Source organism: Heterocephalus glaber, unplaced genomic scaffold (genome assembly GCF_053883595.1).
Source record: "Heterocephalus glaber isolate CG9 unplaced genomic scaffold, H.glaber_assembly_v1.0 deba00001532, whole genome shotgun sequence".
Lineage (NCBI taxonomy): Eukaryota > Metazoa > Chordata > Mammalia > Rodentia > Bathyergidae > Heterocephalus > Heterocephalus glaber.
The window spans coordinates 27222332-27245408 of record NW_028258330.1 but is presented as its reverse complement, the minus strand read 5'-3'; the positions used below and the strand labels follow the sequence as shown (position 1 = coordinate 27245408).

Here is a 23077-nt window from a genome sequence, read left to right as displayed (position 1 = left end):
TGCTTCCAACAGTGAGAAGCACCCATGCAGGAGAGGTTGGGAGGTGGAAAGGGGAAGCCCAGCTCTACTCCAACTTTCTTCAGGACCCCAGGAAAGCTGCTCAAATGACTTAGCCTCAGTGATGGCCCAGGGCTCAGCTAGCTATATCCAGGGCAGAACATCCAGGAGTTTCTTGGGGATCAAATCCCCAATCAGGCCAGGCTTCCAGTCCCACCTGGGCAGGCTGCTTTACCTCTCTGAGCCTCAATTTCCTCAGATGTCAGCAGTCTACCCTGTGCCCAGCAGGACCGAGTGGGCCAGCTCTGATTCTCATACCAAACTCCTCCTTGCCCTTTCCAGGTTTAAACCCTCAGGTCCTCAAACTGCACCCCTCAAGGGCCTTTGCACGAGCTGTCACACCTAGCCAATGCCCTCCCACACTCATGTCTCAGCCCAGGTCACTTCTGGGGGTGGCCCTCCTCGACCGGGAAGACTAGCTAAGGTCTTGCAGCTCTCTGTGGCAGCAGTGCCTGTCACTGACAGGCCTTTATAGTCATCTGGGAGGTAAGGTAATGGCTGCAGACCTCCCCAGAGGATCATGGGCTCCACAGGGCAGGCATGGGAGCTCATTCTCTGTGTGTGCTCAGCATCTGCTCTGGGCCCAGTCCAGGCACTTGACATGTGTTTATTGACTGAATACTTGGAAGAAGAAAGGGAGATAGGGAAGGTAAGTCCCAAGGATGACCACGTCTACATAATCCATGCATTAATGTTGCAAGGATCTGGTAACAAACAAAAAGCTTGACCTGAATGGGAGCAATGTCACACACTACATATGCCCCTCAAGAGACCCACACACACCAGACACACATACACCACACATGTCCCCATATGCTCACATGCTCCCCCTGCATACACGACACACACACACACACACACACACACACACACACACATGGTGGGGAGAGGCCCAGGGGGCAGCCCTACCTCCTGGTCCACACCTGTATCTCCCAGACGTCAGACCCACATGCAGGTAGGGGTGGCTTAGCCAAGGCCCCCTGACTGTCCAGAGCCATCCTGCTTCTGCACATCCATGCTGTCCCTAGAAGGCCTCACACCCAGTCTTCCAGGAATCTTTCACACCCCAATGGTGGCAGGTCCCTGGAGGAGGCAAGAGATGCTGGCACCTCCTTGCTTGCTGCCACACCTCTGCTTTGAGGACAGGAGCTTCAGGTTGTCAGGGAGAAGGCCAGAAAATCCCAGCAGTGCCATGTGGGGTGTAAATATGGGCAGGCAGCAAAAGACCCCTCAACTCCTGATACACGGATGGAGAAACTGAGACCCAGAGAGGACAGAGGCAGGCCACAGCCATCTGGATGGCCTCTTGCCTGGGGCCTGCCTCTGACCTGGATGCCCAAAGCACACACGCCTGGGTTCAAATCCTAGCTCCATCACCCACCCACCAGCTATGTTGGGGATAACTGCAGTACCTCACTCCCTCAACCATTGGCTACATATAGAAAACACAGGTGGCGAAAGCCTCTGAAGCCATCTCCAGCTACAGGCCTAGCAGCACCCTCCCCTCAGTTGTCACTACAAAACTGCCTGGCCAGCTGTAGAACCCAGAGCCCAGTCTCTCAGAATACATTGCTCACACAGGCAGACAGCCAGACCTAGGGCCCCAGCAAGGCCCCAGCTCCCACCCCCGAGTGGATGTGGCAGAGCCGAGGCAATGCAGGGCTTGGTGGCAGCCGGGGGGAGAGAGGCAGGCAGGCAGCTAGGGGTGGTGGGAAGAACGGACAGCTCCATTTCCAAGCTGTGCTCCAGAGTCCTCAGCCACATCGCCGCACCTAGTCAGTCCACAGTAGGTGGAAGGAAAGGCACTCTCCTCCCTCCAGCAGGGGCTGGGGTGGGATGAGGTGGGCACAGGGCAGTGGGGAAGCCAGGCAGCAGTCAGGGGGGAGAACAGTGAGGACTCCCTAAGACCTCCCAGAGGGAATCCCAGATCAGTTTGCACCTCCAGTCCCAGAGGGCTGAGCTGGGAGAGCCTCAGAGACAGCCCCACCCTACGTCTGCCAAAGAGATGGAGACTATGAGGCCAGAGAGGTGTAGGCACTCAGTCAAAGGGTGCACAGCAGCAAACCAGCTCATTATTCTTAGCATAGCTCCCCAAATACCCAGCACCCATCTCCTGACTACTACAAAGAAAAAACCTCTGGGGCCCACCTCTCTCCATCACTGAGGGCTTATCCGTCACTGTAGAAAAATACCTGAACTCAGAGGCTGAGTGCCCACCCCCTGGCCCCAGCATCTGGGGTGCAAAAATCCCCTGTCTGGGGCTCAGTGCAGTGCTGGGTACACAGTAGACACTCAATTAGTGCCTCAGTAAGTCTGTGCTCCATGTCTAGGCCAGGATGCCTGCCCCATTTGACACTGCCAAGGACAGAGCCCACCCCCATCATGTGCTTTCTCAAGATGGCCCCCGGCGCAATGCATGCCACTCCAACCGGCTGTGAAGCAGACACGAAGACAGGGTGCCTGCAAAGGATTCCTCACACTGAAGAGGGGTGCAAGTGCAGTGCTGCCTTCTCAGAGCCACCCTGTGACTGACCCCGCTGCACTCCACTGAATGGTTCCAGGAACTGGACACTTTGTCCTCTCTCCCTAGTAGGCTGCCAGTGTCAGTCATTTCTTATCACCCATGTCAGCTTCCCGAGGCATCCCTGGGAAGCCTGAGAGATGGGCCTACTTACCAAAACTATGTGACTGAGGAGCAGAGTGCTTACTAAGACCCATGCCTCATAACCATGACCCTCACATTCACGTGGGGCTGCGGGCGAGGCAACTCAATTCCAGGGGTGCTTTGAGGTTGCTTACTCAGACTAGGCTGAGCTCAGCCTCCAGTATGCATGCCCTGGCTCCCCAAAGCCAGGAAGTGGGTCTGCTACATTTGATCCCCATCAGCCTACTGTTCCACTGTTCACCCCCTGCTCCATCATTTGCGGGTCGACAAATGGGATTTTTATAATCCTCAGAACATAGGGCTAAGACCAGACTCTAAACTCTCACTGACTTGGATCCCAATCCTGGTGCCACTGCTTTATTAGCTGTGTGGCCTTAGACAGCTTACTGAAGCTCTCTGTGCCCCAGTTTCCTCATCTACAAAAATGGGCTAACAATAGAGTGTGATAGATATTGAAAGCAAAGTCAAACGTAAGTTATGTGGAGTCAGTTCTCAGTAATACATGGCCCTGGGAGATGGTCAATAATGCTTTGTTGAATGGATGGATTTTTAAAAAGTGCTAGCCAATGAGACAGTTATTATTATTATTATCAACATCAGCAAGGATCCCCAAGCCTGGTTTTGCAACCAACCCTGGTGAGGGGTGTAGCAAAATTCTCCAAACAAAATGTGCTTCCATTCATTTTGGGTTTTTGAAAAGGCCACGTCAAGACAGCTCGGGGAGGAGGCGGCATTGCGAAACCCAGCACAGAAGGATCCTGGGCCCCACTCCTTGGCTCGGGAAATGATGTGCTATCAGCAAGAGAGAGGCCCTGACATGATGGCCACCCCCAGGACCATCGATTGGGACTCCTGGACTATGGGTCTACCCCAAACCTCGGAGTAACCCTGGGCAGTCACCCAACCTCTCTGAGCTTCAGTTTCCTCATCTGTCAAGTGGAGATAATGTCCCTTTTCATTCCTACCCCAGGAGATGGCTAGTAAAGGTAAGGATGAAATGGTTTCTGCAAACTGTAGAGTTTATTGAACATACCCTAAAGGCTTCCAGCTGGGTCTGTGGTAGTTTCCAGGAGACTGCAGAGCAGGACTGGAAACAGAATGGGCATCCCCCTCCCCCACAGGCCACAACAGAAGGAAGCTAGTCTTGGGAGTCTCAGAGGCCCCACAGCAGTCTGAGGAAGTGAGGAGTGGGCCTGTCATTGGCCCCACACACCAGTGATAGCCGTTCTCAACAGGTGTCCAGTGAGAGTGTACATAACAGGTATTCCCTGCACCTGAATCGGATACTTCACACCCTTAAATGGCAAGGTCATCTGTTAGAAGGAACTGCTGAGCCTCACCAGGCCCCTGTGGGCCCCAACCCTGGGCAGTACACCTGCTGCCCACCAAAGACACCAGAACAAACCAAGCCCCATCCTGTGACAGCCCCAAGGATGCCCAAAGAAGCAGGGCCCTGAGGTTTCCCTTTCTGGGCTGTTAGGATTGCAGACTCTAGATAGGCGAAGGTAGAAGGTACCTCTGAGATCACCAGGTCCAAGGCTGGGAGCCCAAAGACAGGACACATCTCATCCAAGGACGCAGAGCAAGTCAGCAACAGGGTTCTGGCACCTAGTGGCCACCCAGCCAAGACTGCACACCGCCTTCATGACCAGCCCTCTGTGGTAATCCTCAGGAGAGCTACCTCCTCCTACCAGGTCACATACCTCCTGCATTCCCAAGATCACACAGCTGTCTTCCGTCTTTATACATGTGGTTCCCTCAGCCAGCAGGGCTCTTCTCCCCACTCTCCCTCCACCCACATCCTCAAGTCCTCCAAACCCAAATCAAGGGCATAACCTCCAGAATGCCCTTCCAGCATATGGACAGCATTGCTCCCCATCACTACAAAGGGCCTGGCAGAATGGGTATAGTAAATGGCTATAGTAAATTCCTCACCAGTTTGATTCTGTGCCCCCAAACCTGGCACAGACCTGGGCACTGAGTAGGCCAGGAAACATTGTTGGCCCAAAGAAGGAATGGAAGACTGGGAATTGGAGAGAAGAACAAACCAGTAGCCTAGTGAATAAAAGATGAATGGGTGATAATGTGAGTACATGACCTGATGTGGAAGCAACTGCTTGACCAGAAAGGCACGGACATGCCCCAAAGGTGCAGAGCCTACCAAACATGGCCCCTTGCTCTTTTGTAAGGCCTTTGGGGTCCCACAGTCCCACTGGCATTTTGGAGGCCACTGGCCTGTAACTCCCACTGTTCCTGGCCAAATGCCTCTGGGTGTGCGGAGCCAGCTAGAAGCAGGAAGCCACAGGGACAGTCATGTGGGTGACTGGGCCTGGCCAAGGCTCCCACCATGCCCCTGCCTAGCCCTCCACTCAGAGTGGCTCACATCATGCTCATCTCTCCACTCTAACAAAACAAATGGACCTAGTGCCCATGTAAGCCAAGACCTGTCCTCAGCACCAGGGGAACAGCATGAAGATGGAACCCTGTCCTTCCCATGTCAACCACACCAAGACACATCTAAGAAGGAAACATGTTCCAGGGCAGTAAAAGCAGAGGCCTCAGGGCTACAGAGATGGTGACAGGGACATCTGGGCCTGGGCATCAAAGAAGGCTTTCTTCTGGAAGAGAGGCTGAAGTTGAACCAGCATGAACTGAAAGCAGGCCTGGGAGACCAGAGCCAAAGAGGGAAGAGGTAAGTGGCGAAGTGCAGCTAGATACCATAGATAGTTCTGGGGAAGGAGGCTAGGAGATGTGGGTATTTACTGAATACTAACTACATGCCTTCTAAAATATTAAATCTGAATTTAAGATCTTCTAAATTTATACTTCAGAATGTTTACATGGAAGTGTTTAAATGTACAGGAGTCAGAGAATGCTATTTTTAATGAATGAACAAAAGAACAAATGAATGAATGAATGAATGAATGAGTCTCCATTAATCACAGATGTATGGTAGGGTAGAGACCACCTGCTCTCTGTCATGTAAAGTGCCTTGGACATCATTTCTCCATACATAATAGTGCTGGGATTTATGAAGCCAGCAGGCCATAAACTGCACAAAAAACAAGATGCCAGTGGGTGCCCCTGATACACAAGTTACGTCACTGAGTCCTCTGAAAGCTCCAAAATACACATTCCAAGCTTAGTTCCCAAGTGCTGTGCACTTCAAAAACACCAACTCAGCTTCCAGGCAGCCTCATGCCCCGGGCACAGCCCTCCAACCTGCAGCTCCCTCTCAAGGCCGGCACCAGCTAAATGCTTCCCCTGGTCCCACATAACTCAGCCATCAGGCCCTGTCTGCCACACACCTTCTCTTCAGGCTGGCCCCTGACCACCATCCCCAGCACCCAGTACCCTCTGGCCTGGCCTCTGAGGGAGGAGTGAGGGAGGATGCCATGCACCCACACAGGCACACTCCCAGAAGTTGAGCTGCCATTTCCCAGTTCCAAGAGGACTCAGGACCTAACTCATCCCTGCTACAGCACAGGCAAATGCACACACACCTGCCCCACATGCACAGCCAGGAACTCCCGATGCTGCCAGGAACACACTTGGAGTCTGCTGCTGAGTGGCCACCAAAGGCCAATTTGGGGCCTGATGGTGGCTCCCAATAGTCCAGCCACCAATCAGCCAGGGTACCAGCTCTGTGGCCCACTCAGTCCTGCTGCCCACCAGAGTCTGGTTCAGGCCCCCCAGGGTCCAGGCAGCCCACAGTTTCTCTAGTAGAAAAGAGAAGGGAGTGGTGGCCACTGGAGGAGGGACAGAATTCTACTGGGGTCCTCCAACAGGGACTCAGATTGTCTTGTACAACCTCTTGCCACGACATTCAGCCTGGCAGCAAACACAGCCCCCTCCAACATGTGAAGGCCCAGAGGCAGAGGGAGCCAGGACCCTCCCCCTTGCCCCAGAGGACACGAAAGGGGGAGAAACAGGGTAGTCCACTCTCCCTTGGGGTTGGGACCTGCAGCCCTTCCCCCTGTCATTGCTACTTCCAGGCAGGTGGGGACGCTGGGAACCTTCTCCTCATTAGCACTGTCCCTTAACATTAGGACTTCCCATTCTCAGGGCACCCCCCCACACACAACTGGCCTTCACCAACCTACAACCCCTCCCCCGTTTCATTTCCCCCCACAGTATCAACAGTCTGTGACAGCCTCTCTCCGCAACACAGGCAGCGTGGAAGAATGGGAGGAGAGGGACAAGGGACAGAGGCTTGGAGGGGGATCAGAGGCGGCAGGTTTGGCCAAAGAGGCCAAGGATCATCACATGACCAGATAGCAAGTGTCCCCTCCCAGCAGGCCCTGAACATCCCGACTCAGCTGGCCTCCGCAGCCACCTGGTCCATCCCCACCAGCTCTGAACGAGAGCCCCTTCTACCGCGGGGCGCCGCACGTGGGGGCCTCCCATAGCCATGTGAGCGCCCCCCCAGCCCAGGTGCCCAGGTCAGCCCGGCCCCTCCCGAGCACACAAACAGGGAGGGGGCGCTATGCAGCAGAGGGGGACCCCCCGCCCCAGATGCCAGGTCCGAGGAAAGAGCTTGCGAAGAGGGGAACCGGCGAGGCAGCTCCTGGAAGACCGAGGCGGGATCCGAGGCAGCTGGGTTGAAAGGAGCAGAGCCCCGGCCGCTGGCAGAGCCTCCGCTCTCCCCAGCTCAAGGCTGGCCCGGCAGGGGAGGGGTCTGCCCGATCCCCAGGCCGCCCTGCGGATGGACGGCAGGCCTGAGGAGAGGGCTTCTCAGCTTTGACAGCCCCGTGACACGGGGAAGTCCGCGGGAAAAAGCCACAACGGGGTCCGGCCCTGGCCAGGGGATTCCAGGGCCCAGCACCGCCGCCCCTCCTCGGGGTGAGGGTCTGGAGAGACCTGGATGGGACGATCCCACCCAGAGCCGGGGGTTTTCCCAGCCGTACAGCTGCCCCTCGGACCGAGGCTCAGCAGAAGCAACCGGCAGGGGGAGGGGGCTTTCTCTGCGCCAGCGCCGCCCCCGGCTCACGGAGGTCTGTCCGGGAGGAGACCCGGGTTCGGGGGTCTTGCTGAGGGACGGAGCGCACCGGCCCCAGAAAGGGGGTCGGGACCCTCGCGCGCCACCCCCGCGTCCTCACCTGCGGTCGGCCCCTCTGCCGCCTTCGGCCCGCTCGGCCCTGAGCTGCGCCGCCGTCGCCGCCCGGGTCTGCTCACAGGTCCGCCCGCCTAGGCCCCGGTCCCGGCCCCGGTCCGCGGGCGCCCCATACCTCTCCTCCGGCCGGCGCGGCGCCCCAGATGCGGCTGCGGGAGGAGGAGCCGCGCGGCCCCGGCTCCCGAGAGCGGCGGGGAGGGGGCGGGGGGCGGGGAGATGCGCGCGGGGGAGGGGGCCGCACGGCTGCGCCCAAAACCAGGCGCGGATCCGGCCGCGGGCTCGGGGCTGCTGGGAGAGAGCCGGGGCTGCGCGGTTCCCGGCACCCCACCCCCATCCATGCCCCCGCAACCCGGGGGGAGCGGGAGGGTCTCCGCAGCTGTCGACGCTCTGTCGCGAGCCAAAGAGCGCTTGGAAATCTGCGGCTGGAGGTCCAGAGAAGGTAGGCTACTAGAACAAGGTCACACAGTGCGGGCCGCGGTAGGGCGGGAACTTGAACCACAAGCTAAGGAGCCGGCAGGCAGGAACCTGTGTTACTATCTCTCCACTGTGGAGGAGGGAAACTGAGGGTCAGGGAGGAACAGAGTGGCCCGGGTCATAACGCGGAAGTCAGGAGGCACTCTCCTTCCTGGGGCTCCTGCTTCTGAGAATGGGTGCCCCCTCCTGGTGACCCCTTCCTGCGGAGCCCTCTTCCTCTTCTACTTTTTTGTCTCAGGCAGCACTGGAGTTAAAAAGTCTAGAGTCAGACCTGGGCTGAGCACAGGCGCTCTGATCACAGACTCCTCTCTGAACCCAGTAGCCACACCTATAAAATGAGGGCAACAGGGAGTTATCTATCCCCAACTTGAGTTGAAAAACCAAAGAGATAACGAACTGGTAAGAAAGCTCTTTGCTGTGCCTGGCACTCAGTAGGTGTCAAATGCATGTGCCTACTTTCCCTGGCTCCCACTCAGCATGCAGAAGAGTCAGAACAACATTAATGGCTGGCAGTCAAGGCTCCTCACAGCCCATTTTCCATCTCATCCACTGCCCCATCCCAGAAACCACTGTTCCAGTGCCTAGCCTCTGCCTTTCTTGTGCCTGCAGTGCCCTCCCACTATCTCTACCAGACAAACTCCTACTCACCCATCAAGACCCAGAGCAATCAGTTTCGTATCCTAGCTCCTCACACTCTCTATTGGTCCACCCATGCCTCCCTTCTCAAGAACGTATACCCCTCTCCCCAGAGTCTGCACAGGCTTTGTCTGTCTCCTGGGCTCTGACAACTGTGAGAGGAGACAACAAGAGGACCATTGCTGCCCAAGAGGGCTTCCTGGCGAAAGCAAAGCTGGGAAGGAGAGGCAAGTTTGGAGCTTGGGGAGGAAGGCAGAGAGAGGGCTGTGGGTTTGGGCAGGGTGTGAGCAGGGAGGAGCAGGTGGGCAAATCCTTCTCCACTGAGCCGGAGCAGTGGGGAGCCAGTTGCTGACAGTGACCTGGCACTGTGTGGCCCTGGTGAACGAGCAGGCGTTCCCTCTGGAACAGGGGCCCCAGGGACACGTGCACAGATGTTCATAGCAGGGCCATTTGTAACAGTGAAAAGCGGGACATGGCCTAAATGTCATCATCTGCACCCCGGGTAAGTAGTGAATTCAGACAATGGGGAGCTGTCTCCACTTCATAATCTTCAAAACAGGTGAGTGCAAGCTATATGCACCCACAAGGATAAACCTCAAAATCGCAGTTGACTTAGTTTGTGAAAATTCAGTCATATGGTTAGGATTTGTGTACTCTTTGTTTGAATTTAATGCTTCAAAACATTTTTTAAAAAATAAAAAATAGATATTGTTAGATGAAAATAGCAAAAGAAAACACAGCTTGGTGATGAGTATATAAAGTTTGTTTGAAAAACAGGCAACGCAACACTATATATTATTTAGGGACACATGCATATGTAGTACAAATGTAAGAACACTCATGGGAGTGATAAATAGAAAATTCAGGAGAGTAGTGACCCTGATGGAGAGAGGGGAGGAATGTAATAGAGGCAAATTGTGTATTTCTTAAGCTGGGTGGTAGATCCTTGGGTGTTTGTTATGCTGTTCTCTATGACTTTTTTGTGCCTGGGAAAGGGAGGCATGACTGGTGCCTGAGCAGATGTGTGACATGGTCAAGGAGGCTTTGTAATAGTCTAGGGAGAGGTGTGAAGGCCTGAGTAGGGCAAGGACAGGATTACAGGGAAGAGGTGAAGGTTGGGAGAGATTTAGAAGACTCAACAACGGCCACGCTTAGACAAGGGTCACAAACTTAAATGCCCGCAGGACCTGGACAGGGTGTGACATGGAGTGGTGGGGACTGTGACAGTCCACACCAGCTAATTGTTGCTATTGAAAGGAGGCCCAATAAAGTCACATCTTTTCATTGTTTTCAAGAGAAACCAGCAATTTAGACTTTTAAAAATGCAGCTGGGGGCCAGAGATTTAGCTCAGTGGTTCCTCCACCTGCCTTGAAAGGGCAAGGACCCGAGTTTGATCCCTGGTACCAAAAAATAAAAAATAAAAATAAAATAAAATAAATAAAAATGCAGCTGGGTGTGGTGGCACGCACCTGTAACCCCAGCATGCTGGGAGGCTGAGGCAGAAGAATGGAAAGTTCCAGCCCAGCCTGGGAAACTTAGTCACTTAAGTGACACACCTTCTCTCAAAATAAAATATAATAAAAGGCTGGGGATATAGCTCAGTGCAAAGGTTCTGGGTTCTGAAGAAGAAAAAGTCTCTCAACAGTATGGCAACTGTATTGGAACAGTTTTACCTCTGTAGGGCCAAAGCACATCGGTTCCCAGTCTTTCAATGAGAACAGGTCTGCAGGAGATGAAGTAAAGGGGCGATGGTGCAGAGTTTTCTTGACTGTGAGGCTGAGGAGACTCAGCTTGAACAGCAGTCAGGAAAGACTTCCTGGAAGAACTGACAAGGGACAGTGAGGGGGAAGAGACTTCCAGCAGAGAGAACAGCACAAGCAAAGGCAGGGTTGAGTGGAATGAGCCATAAAGAAAACATAGCAGAAACAAGTACAGGTGTTTCACAGAGAGGGAAACACTTGTGTTAGGAAATATGCACAGCGGTGCCTGAGCTCACTCATCATCGGGAAAAGTAGACCAAGACCATAATGAAAGGGTGCTGCATACCCATTTGACCTGCAAAAATGACAAAGTCAGTGATACCCAAGCTGGTGAAACTGCAGATCAGCATGCACCTGGGGGAAGGGTGAGCTGGCACACGCACTGTGACCCAGCAGTTCCACTTGTGCATATGTGCACACGTGTCCTTGGCCACTCATCCGTCACTTCTCAAACTTTAAGGTACAAATGAATTCCCCAGAGGTCTTGTGAAATGCAGATTCCTGTTCAGCCAGTCTAAGACAGGGCCCAAGAGTCTGCATTCATTTCTAATGAGTTTCTGGGATGCCAAGATTGCTGTTGCCTGGACTGCATTTTGCAGCCCATTAGGAGAAATGCACAAGAATATCCACAGCAGCACTGTTTGTAACAGCAGAAGACCTGAAAACAATCTGATTATCAATGGGAAAATAAATAATCAAAGAAATAGTGGTATGGTCACACACAGCCTTCAGAATGGTTGAATCACAATTATGCATAACACAGGCAAATTCTCATAAATACAGTATTGAGTTAAACAAAAGACTATAAACAATATGGTACCTTTTAATGTAAAATCAATACACATGTAAAAACAAACATTGTGTAGGTACTCATACATGGGATAAAACTAAAAATAAAGAAACCAGGGTAGGATAAAATCAAAGTTCAGAATCTTAGTGACCCTTAGTAGAGCTCTGGGGGGTTGGTGGGGACCACATCGAGGAGATGTCAGATGCTAGTTTTGTTTTAGTTACTGGGGTGGGCTGGAACTCACAGGTACATATACTATGCTATGGCATGTTTTGACTATATCACATCATATACATTGGCCCACCCATGGGCCAATGCTGAGAGCATGTCATGAATTCTATGTAGCTCAATTGTGTGTATCTGAGTTCCATAACTTAAAAACAGAAAGGTGAGGGGGGAATCACAGAGATAGAGACTCAAAGGGAAATGGGGAGAGAGTGGAATACAATGTGGCTTGTTTGGGAAAGGGTCAATGAATACCAGCACAGCCTGTGATCAGCATGATCACGGCTCTGAGTGGAGGAAGTGCAAAAACTGTGGGACTCAGGCACATTTGCCTGACCCAGCCCAGAGGCCAGGAGGCAGCCAGTGTGGTAGGGAAGAGACCATGGGCTTCCAGTGATCTTCCTCACTCCTGCTATCAGACCTGCCAGCTCAGACCATGCAGGCGCCAGAGCAGTGGGCTTCAGGAATTATCCTGGAAGAGGATGGAATGACTGACTCAAGCCAAAAAATTTCCTAGTGGAGATGACATCCAGCCCTTGGCAATGACCATCTCTAGTAATGACCAAATCCAGGTAGTGACTATACTAGGTAATGATGAGATCTGGTTTGTACCAAACCGGATAATGTCTAGATTGGTCAAGATGAACCTGGGGAATGCCCAGCCCCAGTACCGTTCTCCAGGGCAATCACGCATCTGGACAGGGTGGGCCAGCCCTTCAGGGGTGTAAAGGAGAGAAGGCTCATAGGGTGTTCTGGTCCACGCAGAGAACTTCCTCTCCAGGCTCCCATTCCATTATCACTCTTTCCAATTCATCCTCACAGGAGTCCCAGAGAAATAAATCTTCCCATGCACAGATCTGACTGTGCCCCTCCTTTGCTCAGAACACTGCATTGGCTCCCTAGCACCTGGAGATAAAGTTCAAAATCCTTGGCCTAATATTCAAAGCCTTTCACCATTCAGCTTTTTTACCTGCTCCTAAGTCAATTCTGGTCAAATCCCATGACTCAGGCACAAGCTCTGCAGTTTCTCCCAAAGACAAGCTGTTTCACACCTCAGCCTTCACCTGGAATGCCTCTTCCCCTACTGCAGACTCACCTTTCAAAGTTAAACTCCACTATCACCTACTCAGAGGAAATTTTTGCTGACTGACTTCTGCATCCCACTCCTATTCCCAGTTTTTCATCCTCAAGATATTTTATGAGAACAGGGCCAAGGATTTAGCTCAGTGGTTTCGCCTCCTGCTGCACAGGTGCAAGGACCTGAGTTCGATCCCTGGTACCAAAAGAAAAAAAAAAGATATTTTATGAGAACAAAGACATGCCATGTCTTGAACAGTGTATAGCAGATACTTTAGGTGCCAGTCTTGGATTGCAGCTGCAGCCATGTGGATCATTCCACTCTTTACCTAATGGTGTTTTCTGAAGTTGCAGAAGCTGGCCCAACCTAAGAACAGGACAGCTTGGAAATGCAGGGGAGTTACTGCCTCCAGGATAACCTTTGATCCTTCGCAGGGAAGGAGGTCAAAAGCTCAGCTTCCTAACGTTTGGGGAGACAGTTCTGGGGGTCTTCTCCACTGTTCCTCAGATGACATCCGGCAGGATAGAGTCCAATGGCTCACAGCAGGTACCTGCTTGCTAATCCACATTTAATGACCTTCTCTTCCTCCCCTGTATCTTGCTCGGTACCCTTTCTTCCTGCTTCCTAGGACCCTTCCCAAATACTGCCTATACTCAAGTTCCTATTTTAGGTCTGCTTTTGGGAGACTCAAACTCAGACACATCTGTTTGCTTCTGTCTCTCTCACAAAGCTAAAAGTAGCTCCTTGAGGTTTGGGGCCACCTTGAGTTCTTCTCAAATTGTGGCGTTTGACAGCCTGGTTTCTCACCATGACTGTGCCGCTTGTGTCTATGTTATCCTGGACCCATGGGCCCAGCCAAAGCAGGCAGAAGATGCCCAAATGGCTAGTGAGATTTATCCTGGAGCAAGATGCTACAATGAGATTTGCCTTCCTCCTTCCTTCCTATATTTTCCAAATGTTCCAAGTGTTCATGACAATTTCTCTGCTTTGTTTTGTTTTGTTTTGTTTTCCCAGGTGGAAGGAGTGTGGGCTTTGGAGTGGCAAGGCCTGAATTCTAATTTGGCTCTGCCAACTTTTACACAACTTCACTGGGCCTCAGTTTCCTCAAGCAGAAAATGGACACAAGCACAAATGCCTATTTGGCAGGGTGGCACTGACTTCTACAGTGCAAGCACAATGTAAACCACAAAGTAAGTGGCGAGGCTTGAGTTGTCGTTACCCCTGGGGCTGGCACCAGGCCTGGCATGGAGGAGGTGCCTGAGAAATGTTTGGAGAACAAACTGAAGCTCGAAGTGGAAATCCCAGTGTTCCTCATCTCATTCACTCACTCACTCATTCATAGTTGGACACTGGGGACACAGAAGTGCATGAGCAACATCTCCAGCCTCTAGGAGTCTCTCATCTTTGGAGGAAACCCAAGAGAACCCAAGAGAATTCAGCATCTGTGAGGGGCCCCAGCTGCGCCTCACAGAGTGTGAGAAGTAAATGATACCTGAGCTGTGCAGGACATAGCCCAACAAGCAAGAGCAGGACAGGACATTCCAGTGTCGTGTCTTGCACAGAGACCCAGAGGCGAGACAGGCACACAGAAGCCACTATTGGCAGCCCATGGAGGTGAATCCTTGAGTGCAAAGGTGAAGCCAGAAAGGACAGCAGGAGGTGGATCATGGTGGATCATGGATGACCTTGAGGTCCTCTCCAGGAGCAGGAACTTCTACCGAAGGAGATGGAGAGCTATAGAAAATGAAAAAACTGACTTTTTCGTGAACTTGGACAGCTCCTTTTTCCTCTCAGTTCTGGTTTCCTCATCTGTACAGTCCGGGCAAAAATCTCACAAGGCCACTCCAGAGAGGATGTGAAATGAGGTGTGGTCATTGCCTGGCAGAGACAGGGAGGGGCTCAGCGGAGATGAGCTGAATGAACATGAGTGGATGAATGAATGAATGAATGAATGACTTTGTGCCCAGCTGAGGAGCACCCTGGCCTTCACTCACACTGTTCTGGACCTGTGACTCACCACCCCCAGTGCTGCCTGTTCCCTGCCCCTTCCCTGCAGCAATCCTCCCCCTCACCCACAGGCCAACAGGACTTTTTCAGGGCCACCTGAAAAGGCAAACACAACCACAGCCAGCACTCTGTCACTGCTCTGTGATGCAAAAACTATTTATTCTCTGCCCTTCAATATGGATTTCCCTCCAGGCCCTGGGATGGGGGAACACCTGGGTCCTTTGTCTCCTTGAAGGGCCAGAGCAGCCTGCTTCTGCCTTCCAGATGCCCAAGCCACCATCTGCTCCCACCCAAGCCCTCAGCTCTTTTCTTAAAATAATTCCTCCTGTTTCCTTGGAGACATCTCTCACATGGAAGAAAGGAAAGGAGAGAGGGAGGGAAGAAGCAGGAGGGCAGCTTGGGGCCTGTTTCCTGAGCACCTACTGTTTGTGCGGTCTGACCTCTGCCATACACTTGGAGCCGGGGATTGCCCCCTTTTTGTAAACGTGGAGCCAGGGCCTGCAGACCTGATGTCCCTTTGCCCTCATCTCACAGCAAATGAGAGCAGGATTGGGATTTGAACCTGGATCAGTCCCATTCAGAGGCCAAAGCCTGGGTAACATACTGCACAGGGGTGTTTGGGACTATGAAGGAAAGTCCTGCCCTTAACCCAGGTCTGAATGTCCTGGCCATCCTCCTCAATACCCCTCCCTTACTTGAGTGAATTCAGAATACATTTATGGGACCTGTGGTGTGTCAGCCTGGGCCCCGAATAGGGTGGAAGAATGACTCAGTTTCAAATAAGACAAGGTCTTCTCCATTGAAATACACAAAGGATGGGGCAGGAAGAGGGTGGAGAAAAAGCATGACCACTGGCCCATTTGTTTCCTGTGCTTAGCAGCAGAGGCTGAGGGTGGGGGTGTGGATTTCTGCTGTGCCTCCCAATTCCCTAGTCAGTAGCATTCAATGGCCCCAGAGAGGAAATCCCAGTTCAAAGAATTCAAGTACTGAAGGACGCATATGGAGGAAGTGGCAAGTCCAGGAGAAAGTCCCAAATTATACTAAAATGGGCAGAAAAGAACCTTCTGAAGACCTATGCAAAGTACTGTCATGTATTAAGAGTAGGGAGAAAGAGGAAAGGAAGTGTAGAGATAGGTCTCATCCCCTTTGTAGCCTTAGCCCTCTCAAGCCAGCCCTGAGGCTGACGTGACAAGGGTAGGTACCACCATCGCAAGCAAAGGACACCCAAATCCCACCTGCTTGAGCACTAGTGAAAACGCTCACAGCATGGCATAGAGGACATCCTCCAGTGACGCCGCCCCAACAGCCTGTCCGGTTGACCCCACTAGTAGTCCACACCTGGAGTTTAGAGGCAGCTCTCACATCTCCTGGCTCAGCCTAGGAGAGGAGAGGCTTTCACAAAGACTTCCGGCAGAAACAGTATCACCACCATGCTGATACCAGTGCACACTGTGTGCATCTAGATTATGCCCTGCCTCATTCTCCCATGCTGCAGTGCCCTGGGCCTACCCATGCCCTGCAGTACAGGCTTTACTATAGGGTCTGTGATGACTGCGGTGGCAGGGAAAGTAGGAGGGGCCTGGCATTGGCAGAAGGGAGAGGAAGGGGTATTTGGGAGAAGCAAAGAACCTCGAGTGTGGGACAGGGAGAGCACCAGACATGAGACCAAGTGCAAGGGTTAAGTGCTTCCTCTGAAATCCAAAAGGAAGCCACCATGGGGCTCAGAGCACAGGGACGGCTGATCAGACATAGTTTCGTGCAGACCTCTCTGGTGGCCAGTGTGGAAGAGGGCTGTCAAGAGGGTGAGACAGGAAGCAGGGAGGCTAGAAAGGAGGCTGCTGTGATATCCAGAGGAGAGCTTGCCCGAGGATTTAGCTCAGTGGTTCCGGCGCCTGCCTCGCAAGCGCAAGGTCCCGAGTTCGATCCCTGGCACACACACACACAAAAAAGTGAACAGAGGAGAGCTGATGGAGCCTGGGCTGCACTGGAGTGTGGAAGGGGGAGGAAGGGAAAGTTGGGAGAGATGCCAAGGAGGCAGAATGAGTAGCTGCTGCTGAGGGAACTGGAGGAGGCAGACGTGAAGGAAGAGGAGGAGACCAAAGTGAGGTTCTGGTTTTTGGAGTGGCTGGTAGGGCTGTCTTCAGGATGGGAGGGCTGGGCTGAGGAAGGAGGAGGAAGGCCACCTGGGGACTTCACGCAGTGCTGTGCCTCCTGGGGGCTCCATGCCTTACAGTTTATGAAGAGCTGTGAGTCCATAGTCTCCTTGGAACCTCCTGACAACCCTGTCTGTGAAGGTTGATGAAGAGACATCATTTTTTTTCCCTCAGAGGGAAAATCCAAGAGTACAAGAGTAATAATGACTGAACCAAGGGCTCACTGAGTGGCATGGGCCAGGTATTCTGCCTTGAAGACCAAGGTTTGTCTCCTATACCTAAGGAGCCTCCCAGGCACCAAGGGGCTTGCAAAAAGATGTCCAGGAGCCAGTCGTGGTAGTGTATGCCTGCAATCCTAGCACTCTAGGAGGCTGAGGCAGGAGGATCACAAGTTTGAGTCCAGTTTGGACAATTTACCAACTTAATGAGAACCTGTCTAAAAATTAAAAAATAAAAAGGGCTGAGGATGTAGCTCAGGGCAAAGGCCCTGGGTTCAGACCCCAGTAGCACACACACACACACACACACACACACACACACACACACACACACACACTGACGTCCAGGAAAATGACAGGGAAGAGGATGGGGTTGGAGAAAGAATGATCAAAGGCATGGTGTGCAAGGTCATTGAAAGATAGGGTCTTGAGTCGGGTGTGTGGTCCATGCCTGCCATCCCAGCTGCTTGGGAAACAGAGGCAGGAGGACTGTAAGTTCCAGGCCAGCCTGGACAATTCAGTGAGACCTCGACTCAAAGTATGAAAAACTGACTAGGAAAGGCCTGGTACTCAATCACCAGCAGGGTCTTGAGAGAGACAAGAAAATCATTGGCAGATAAACTTCATGGATTGGGCAAAAGAGGCTGAAAGGACATGAGCAGAGAAGCAGAAAGCAAGCCAGAAATGATGTGGAGTAGAAACTGGGGGGACCCCACTTTCAGAAGAAGAAAGTGGCCAACAGTGTTGTGAAATGCAGATTGTTCTCCTGTCCCACCTACACCTGAGCTCGGGGGGAGGCTTTGAGGAGACAACGAGGATACTTATAACTGTCAGTTGTCAGGTGCTGGGCAGAGCCAGGGCTAATTGCTCTGTCCTGGCTGGTACCTCTCCCTGTCTACACCCTTGTTTCTTCTCACTCAAAGGCTCCATTTCTTTTTTATTAGTACATGTTTGCAATACATAATAATTGCATTCACCATGGGAAGTTGATACACATACATATTGCATCTCGATCACTTTTACTCCCCCTGCCCTCCTCAGAGGGTTCCTATTTCTTTCTTTCTTTTTTTTTTGGTACCAGAGATTGAACTGAGGACCTTGCGCTTGTGAGGCAGGCGCCGGAACCACTGAGCTAAATCCCCGGCCTGGGTTCCTATTTCTTAAAAAAAAAAAGTTTCATTCATTCAATTAATTTGAGAAGTGCCAGACAGTATTCCAAAATTTTCAGAGACTTCAGAGCACTAAACAGATAAAGAACCTGCCCTCATGGAGCTTATATGTAACAAAGGAAACTGATTGATAAACAACAAACATAAGAAATAAGTAAATGACACAGTTTATTAAGTGGTTATAAGTTCTATTTGAACAGTATATCAGGGTAAGAGGCATTGAAAGTGCTAGAGTTGGTGCAGATTATTAATTTTAAATAGAGAAGTGAAAGAGAAGGAAGGGAAAAGGATTTAAAATAATCAAAATAGGATATATGTATACCCCCAAAACATGTAAATATCAAGTATTACAAACATATATCAATAAAAATATAAAGTTAAATAGATAAATAGTGCAGTCAGGTAGAACTCACTGATGGGGTAATATCCAAGGAAAAGAATACAGGGAGTGTTCTTGTAGATATCTGGAGAAGATGTATTCCAGATAGAGGGAACAGCCAATGCAAAGGCCCTTTGGTAAGAAATACGAAAATCTCTCTGCTTATAAAATGTTAGATGTTTTAAAAATTAGATGGAAATGGATTTTTTTGACCCTAGGGCTTCACACTGAGATACATCCCCAGCCCTTTTTTATTATTATTTTATTCTGAGACAGGGTGTTGCTAAGTGACTGAGTTGCCCGGGCTGGGTTCAAACTTGTGATCCTCCTGCCTCACCCTTCCAGAGTGCTCGGATCACAGGCGTGCACTACCATGCCTGGCTGGAAATAAATAAATCTTAAAGAAAGTGAAGATATCCTCTCATGCCAGAAACAAAGCAAGAACATAAGACCACATAGATAAGCCTGTACTGAAGTCGTGGGATGCCAAGCTCAGGTCACATGACACCCGCAACCTGTGTAGGCCAGAGGGCCAAATGAGCCCGAGATCACCCCACATAAATTATGGATTCAAGAAAGGCTATAACACTGATGACAGGGTGGATTTTTAAAATTTAAATTTTGATTCACAGAAGCAGTGGTATCTGTCACAGCCTTGGCTTAGGGTGGGATTAAAGAAAAGTATCCCAAGAAGTTGTGGACATTGACTAGCCCTCCCATGGAGTGAAGGCCTGAATTTTAAGTACTGATGTGGTGCAAAAAAAAAATTCACAGTGATTCCCCAGAGTTGGGGGAAAAAAAAATCAAGCTGAAATTTGCAATTTAAAATGGATCTGAGCCAGGCGTGACGGCACACACCTGTAATCCCAGCACTCGGGAGGCTGAGGCAGGAGGATCACCACAAGTTTGAGGCCAGCCTGGGCTACATAGTGAGTTCAGGACCAGCCTGAACTACAAAGGGAGACCCTGCCTCAAAAAAACCAAAAAAAGGGCCGGGCATTTAGCTCAGTGTTTCTGCTGCCTGCCTCAAAAGCAGAAGGACCCAAGTTCGATCCCAGGTAACAACAACAACAAAAAGATACAAATCCTCTGACTACAGGCAACAATGAACAATCTTTGGCCGGGAATTTAGCTCAGTGGTTCCGCTGCCTGCCTTGAAAGCGCAGGGTCCCGAGTTCGATCCCTGGTACCAAAAAAAAAAGGATCTGAAAATTCACAAACGCAAAAGTTGGGTTTGTGGAGGAAATAAAGGAGGGAGAGAGACAGCGAGAGAGAGCGAGCGAGCAGGTTACAAACCTCAAGAATGAGGAATGGGCCACAAGTCTTTCCACCTCCCTTGCTTGCCTGGGAGCTGTGAGTTGGGAGCTGGGAGCTGGATTATGGTGGCCTGAGCAGCCAACACAGCTGCAGGAACCCAGAGGCCCGGCTCCTTCCCACTTCCTCAGCCCCGCCAGGAGAACCAGACTGTATCGGGAGCCACCCTGCCTTGCCCGCACCCTCCCCCCCAGCCCCTAGAGGGGCCCGAGCCCGCAGTTGAGGCTGCCTGCCGACGTCCAGATGTAGCTGGGTCCCGGGTCACAGTCACTGCTCTCCTCTAGCTGGGTCCCGGGTCACAGCCACTGCTCTCCTCTCTTTCTCTGCAGTTTTCTCTTGCCCGCTCTGCACCGCCTGGACCCGGGGGCTGGCTGAGGGGCCTGCAGGCTCTGGAGTCCTGATGCCGCCAAGCCCCCTCTCCTGAGAGAAGCCACCACCACCCATACTTAGGGACAAGGCAACAGGGACGGACGTGGGCCCGAGCGAGCCCAGAAGGCCCGGGCCCACCATGGCCCCAGCCCTGCCCTGGCTCCTGCTGTGGTTGGGCTCGGGAGTGCTGCCTGCCCACGGCACCCAGCACAGCATCCGACTGCCCCTGCGCAGCTGCCTGGCAGGGGCGCCCCTGGGGCTGTGGTTGCCGCGGGAGACTGACGAGGAGCTCGGCAGGAGGGGCAGCTTCGTGGAGATGGTGGACAACCTGAGGGGCAAGTCGGGCCAGGGCTGCTACGTGGAGATGACCGTGGGAAGCCCGCCACAGACGGTAAGGTGGTCAGGCGGGCACTGGCCCCCTTCCTGCACGGCAGAGGGGAGGCAGGGTGGGAATGCAGCAGGCTGCCCACTACTAAGATGAGCAGGTCGGGGCAGCAGGAGGGACCCCCACCCAAACCATTCCTCTGGGGTCAAATTGCCGAAGTCATCGCCAAAACTTCCCTTTCCCACCTCCTTTCCCCTGGCTAGCTTCCCTGTCCCTGTCCAGTCCCGTTGGCAGATCGCCTCCCTTCACTCCCACCCTGCCCCCTGCTCTTCAGTAAGGATTCGGAGCCAGAGAAGCACCTCAGTCTGGGCGCCTGACCTGGGGGAAGGACAGTTCATAGGGGTACCATAACAGGTGTCAGCCTCCTCTGGTACTGGCCAAACTTGAGTCTCCCAAATTCTGTCACCCTAGCTGCTGACCACTCAATTCTCCCCTCCTCCAGCGTTTCAGGGACGCTGAGGTCCCTAGCTTCATTTCCTGAGAACCAGGAGTCCTGGCAACAGCTGGATCAGACCCTTCTTCCCACAATCTAGGCTGCCTTTAAGCACAGCGAAGTAACAGCCCTCCTGACCTCCATGCAGCTCAGGAGGGGTCCTTCTCCACCTCATCCCTCCCTTCCTGGGCCTGATCACCCACTTCCTCTCGCCCCTCCCCCACCCCATGCCTCTAAGCTCGGGTCAGAAGGGAACTGAGCTGAGCCCAGGGAAAGGACAAACTATGGGAAAGGAGCCAGAGCCCCTTCTAACAGTGGGTTTCCTTCCACGGTAGAAGGGCAAGGCACTGATGGAGAAAACACTCCCCACTGTTCCCATCCTTCTTGACAATCACCAAGGTACCTCAAAAGTGGCTGGTGCAGGTTGTGCCCTCCACACCCTGCATGAGGCTGTGGGAGTGTGGGCTTGAGCAGCCCTCAGCATGGGGTCCTTGGCTGACCTCTGTGTACATCTGCCTGCTCTGTGGGTGAGTCTGGGCATGGACGCGGTACAGTTCTGCATGTGCTGGTGTGTCATCTTGAATCTGATCCTGCACATCTCTGTGAGCCGCCCCCAGATCTGTGTTCATGTCCCTGACCGGAAAGCCTGTCCATGGAGAGTGTGTAAAGGTGGGAGTGTGGTGGCGTGAGGGAGGGGACAGTCACGCTTCCATGAACCACAAACCCTCACCTTCCAGTTACCTGACAGGAACCAGCCATGCCACCAAGGCCTGCTTTCCAGAATCCAAGGTCCTGCCCACCCCCCCTTCCTGTGCACTATAATTTCCCCAGATGTAGTCTCCAATCTGTGTGCAGGGGCCAGACCCTGGAAGCCTGAGCAAACAAAATGTTAGGTATTGGCAGGGAGCTGGAGGCATTTGGAATCCTGAGACTTACTCTCTCATTTCTGCTGGTGATGTGCTGTGCAAACTGTGCACACATGCTGTGACATGTCACAGGTCAGAGCTGGGCTGCAGAACCCACACGGGCTTTTGAGACAGACAGATCACCAGAGGCTCTATCTACTGCCCCTAGCTTTCTGGTTTTCCAGCTGTGTGGCTTTGGGGAAATTGTATAACCTCTCTGAGGCTTTTACCTTACTTTTAAAGTGAATAAAATGAGATCTGTTTTGCAAGATAATTGTGAGGATTAAATGAGACCATGGAGGGGGAAGCATCTGGAACAATGCACTGGCCACTGAGTTGACCTGCAGTAAATATTACCTCACTTTCTCCTTAACTGGTAAGCCCTCTGCCTCTTCTGTGCTATCCCATGGGGCAGAAAAACTTGGGTGTCTGGGTTTCTGTGTTGTGCATGTGTGAAATTAAGGGCCTAGCTGCTGTACTGCTGTAATCCCGAGATACTGTGCGCATCCCCCAGCCCAGCATTTGGCAGAGGGTAACTGCTCACTGTCTGTCAGTTCCATCCTCCTACTGGGAGCCAGAGAAGGGACTGGAAGTTGCCAGGCAGCCCTCATAGAGCTGCTGTGTGGATTGTACCATGGCTCCTGACCTGGGCCTATGCCAGCCAGTCTGTGCTGTGCGACTTTGATCCTCTCCCCAGTGGTCTTCGAGAAGGCCATCCAGAACTGTGAACAAGTAAAGTGAAATCTGGGGAGCACTTTCTATGTTTGTGGGCTGATCCACAAAGAGACAGAAGACATGTTTTCTGCCCATAAATACCTAAGAGTAGAAGCGAAGTATAAGTACTCATCCAAGGTCATCTGTAGCAGTGATAGGCAAAGTGATGGTCTGCAGATCCTTCTCATCAGAACCTGTAAAACATGTAAATACTCTGCTCCCACCCTAGACT

The 23077-nt window shown here is 52.3% G+C and overlaps 1 protein-coding gene and 1 long non-coding RNA gene across 6 annotated transcripts in view; one reads left to right on the top strand and one right to left on the bottom strand.

Annotated features, from left to right (window-relative positions):
• Window positions 1–7984, bottom strand: part of Dlgap4 (DLG associated protein 4) — a 181692-nt gene extending 173708 nt beyond the window's left edge. For 3 of the 5 annotated variants that reach the window (XM_004867838.4, XM_087188958.1, XM_004867839.4), the window contains exon 1: window positions 7822–7980. The gene's annotated coding sequence lies outside the window, so the exon portion shown is untranslated. Of the gene's footprint in view, window positions 1–7821 lie in introns of all 5 variants that reach the window. The other 2 variants (XM_021246944.2, XM_004867840.4) reach the window with 2 other exon arrangements.
• Window positions 7985–8049: 65 nt separating this feature from the next.
• On the top strand, window positions 8050–17390 carry LOC147824720 (uncharacterized). The gene is made up of 3 exons (XR_015442019.1): window positions 8050–8708; window positions 9059–13345; window positions 13814–17390. It is a non-coding gene; the product is annotated as an uncharacterized LOC147824720 (long non-coding RNA).
• The last annotated feature ends 5687 nt before the right edge of the window (window positions 17391–23077 follow it).